The sequence below is a fragment of the Pinus tabuliformis genome, chromosome 1_1 (genome assembly GCF_031772625.1).
Source record: "Pinus tabuliformis cultivar Carrire ecotype Pingquan chromosome 1_1, CPIR1, whole genome shotgun sequence".
NCBI classification, from domain to species: domain Eukaryota; kingdom Viridiplantae; phylum Streptophyta; class Pinopsida; order Pinales; family Pinaceae; genus Pinus; species Pinus tabuliformis.
Window position 1 is genome coordinate 642,627,751 of NC_142297.1, and position 3,989 is coordinate 642,631,739.

Consider the following 3,989-nt stretch of genomic DNA (forward strand, 5'->3'; position numbering starts at 1 on the left):
CATTAGATTTTGAGCAAGTCTTGCGTCTGTCAGCCTCTCTGTGTTTTAACAGCGTGAACAACTGCCATTCCATTGTCAAAACTCTGAGATTTTACAGTGAAACCATAAACATGGGAGGAAGATCAATTCGGAGAGAACCGCAGGTGTTAATAGTCTCTGATGCTGCACGGGAAATCCTGGCAAGAGCCGGGTGGCTAACTTATCTCAATCGCCTACAGGAATCCAACGAGACTGTAGCAATTGAATTCTTGCAGAATTTGCAAGAGAATCACTCCACAGTGAGGGGGAGACACATAGCAGTCACCGATGACATAATCGCAGAGGTCTTGGGACTGCCAGCCACTGGACCTGTATGGACGCTAAAGAAGGAGAGATTGCAGAAGATTATAGAAACCTTCCAGGAGGAAGGCCAGAGCCTGACAATTAGAGGAAAGGGGGTTCTGCCAGCAGCATTAGGAGAACCATGGGCGGAATTGGCAAAGACCATTCAAAGCTACATCACCTGTGAAGGAAGAAAAGACGTGGTAAGACCATGACACCTTAAACTTTTAGCTGTGTTAAAGAAAAAATGCTCTGTAAATTTACCTGCATTTTTGAATTCATTACTGCATGATGTTGCACGAAGCATGAAAAAGGCACAACATGTAGAATCAGTTGTTAGTCATCATGGGTTGATACGGTTAATAGTCAGCCATAGCCTTACCTAGCAGCAGAGCAGCTGGGAAGAGCTAATTGCCATGATAGATGGAGGATTGACCACACCATCCCCAAAACGTAAACATGCCACTAGTACACCTGAGTGTCCAGAAAAACGAAGGAAATCGGTTCGACTAGCACGGCTATGAGGGAGGCTGGAGAAGCCCCAAGGAAATACCAGCCAACTGGTAGAGATAGAAGATACAGGGGATGAGCAACCCCCATGATTAGAAGGAGAAGACAATGAGAAAGTAATGCAGGAAAACGAGGAAGGAGAAAATGAGGAAGAAACCAAGCAATCTGAGCAGGAGGAGGAAACGGAACAGCAGGAAGGCAGCCCAGTGCAGGATCCATTGAGAGAAGATGAATTGGCCAAAGTTTTGGCCAATATGGGTGAATATGGCCAATCTTCCAGCCCATCAGACCTCCATGTTGAAGAAGAACCAAAAGAACACTCTGCTCAGGAGGGAAATGCACCTGAAGAATCACATGCAGAGGAAGTAGAAGAGGAGAGTCAGCCTGTTCATGATGAAAACATGACAGGAGATGCAGAACAGGAACAATCCGTTCCTAGCCAGACGACATTAAAGGAAACTCCGGAGGAAGGGGGGGCGGAAAAGGTAGTCACCCAAGAAATAACAGAACCAGCTAGGGTTCTTGCCCCAGAGCAGCCAGAGCAGAGCAACAAAGAAGCACCCCAGAGAGAAAATCAGGGAATTGATCACAGTCCAGGCCGCAGTGAACAGTCTGTTGTTCCTTCTAAGGAAATTGAGGAAATTAAGAAATTACGGAAAGAACAACAATGACTACTGAATGTAATAGTTCAACTTCGACAGCAGATTAGGATTTTGAAAGCAAGGAAAAGGGTAAAAAGGACTTCGGGAAGGAAACATGAAATTACTCCAGCAAAACCCCTCAAGACAAAGGATCGGAGGACCAGAGTCCACCCTGCTGTTCAAAACCCTGTCGAAAAGTGGGCTGTTGTTCCAAATGTTGTTGAGAAGCAGACTGTTGTTCAAATTAAAAAGGAATAGCATTTGACTGATATCCACGTTAAGATAGAAACGGATGATAGATTGACCTGCGATAAGGAAATTCAGACAGAGGCACCATCCACGGGAGTGATAAGGGTTATGAATGCAAGACAACGCAATAGGAAAATTCAAGTAAAACTCTCGGTCTCCACCGCCGCATGGGAAAGAGATCCGAGAACGAAAATCCTACGGAGGGTTTGACGTAAGCTCAGCAAGCAGTAGAAAAGCTCATAGAGCAAACGGTCCCTCGGGAAAGGTATGAAGAGCTACAGCAACAGCTTAGGAACGTCAATCTATCTGAAAGCCAGGCCTTTGAAGGGTGGCGAAGGGAAGAAGAAAAAGTCGCGAAGGTAACTCGTAGGTTAGATATAGTTATCAAGCAGATGGATACCTTATGTTCTTTGTACAATGACGTCCTAGCATGTAGAGCCCCTACTAAGAATTATGCCTTGTTTTTAATGGAACGATATTTGCAATTGAAAATAAAGGTTGTTAAAGCAGGTGCTCCCATACAAATTAATACCATCGATGATTTTATAAACTGTTGTAAGCACTACGGGGTAAAAGTTCAAAGACTACTGTGTGAGTTTTATTTACATAACCTTGTATTAGACCAGGAGACCGAGCTGAACCCTGGTCCTTTTGTTGGGGATATCCAATTACAAGCATTTATTTCATTTGGGGTTAATCAAATTAAATGGCTTAAAGCCTATAATGCTTTCCAAAGGCAAGAAAACGGATTAGATTTGTGGGTAAGAGCTGAGCCTAGGAATCCAATACAGTTGTGGAGAGAACATAGGAACCTCATGAAGACTCCAGGTGTAATTGAAGCATTAGGACCCATTCACACAGCAATCAATCAACAATGAATAGAATACTTTTTCACTATTAAAGACCTCGCCATTGATGTAGCTAAATTTCAATATCAGATCTCTAATCTGAATATCCAACTCAGGGAGCCATTTAAGTATGAAAATTTTAAGTTAGTCGCCAATTGCTTGCACCTCTATGGCGAAGTCATTTTGAGGGCAGGGCCATCCTGGTTAGGATATAGGTTTCGGAGTCCAATTATTTGGCACACAACACCTGGGTACCAAGCCCTGTATGAGATGCCTAAGGGTCAGACAGGCCATTTCTTTGAACACCTAGTTATGCATCATGGTTGTAGACCTCCACATGAGATTCCATCTCCAACCTACTCTCTCACTGCCTTACATGTCAAAAACAATGTTTTCATGAGGGCATGAAAAAGGGTAAGCAGGGGGCTGTGTGGAGTACTAAAGAAGGTATGTTTTTGGTAATTATTTCAGCATCTTTTCATTAGAACTTACAAACCTTTTGCATCATGAACTAGGAAAATGATAAGGAATTGTAATAAAACCTGTGAGATTAATGTGCAAAGCAGAAACACTGACAATTGTCATTTTCTTATGCAGAAAGAAGGGAAAACGAAAGACTGCCGTTCTGAAGGAAAGAACAAGGGCAGGTTAACCGTTGTCCCTTTGACGGGGAATCGTATGCAAACAAGGCAAAACAGATCAAAGCGAATCAGCCCTGGAAAGGAAGTGGAGATGTCGGCTTGGTGCAAGAAGGAAAAGAGATAACTGAGAACTAACGGTTCGGCGAATCCCTCAGGATCCTTTGATCCTAAGGGATCACTGCTTTAACTATTTTTGCACCTAGACATCTCCGCCTTCATCATTATAAAAGGGGCAGCACTGTTAGCTCGAGGGGTCTGTCGAGTCCTTATGTTTTATGTAATTTCTCTGAAGATTGAAACTTTGATCATCGAGTCTCGTTGAGAACTGATCTACTGTAATTCCATTTTATGCATTAATACAAACTCGGTTGCTATTTCATCTCTGAGTCTGGAATAACTTCAAGCGGTGTACCCCTAGAGGCTAAGGGCCCGGCCCTGGAGGACACTTGCTCCTGTACTATTATGTTTGGTTTATGCGTGGTTTGCTTATCAGCGTTATTTGGTAATCTGATATGTTTTGTTAGTTTACATCACATGCTCTGTTTGATTTGTTAAAGTTTCTAAAGACAGAACTATTGCATTAACTCTCCAACGTATCACTATTCTTTTAAGTGTTGATATAATACTATCAGTCTTTACAGAATATTGTTGTTGTTCAATTACAGAGCCTCTATGTTGTGCACCTATTCATTGATATTATAGAATTCATCTTAGCGATTATGTTCTTTGCGATTGTTGAGTATATAGACATTGTTGTTCCATTCTGAAACACAGTCGTA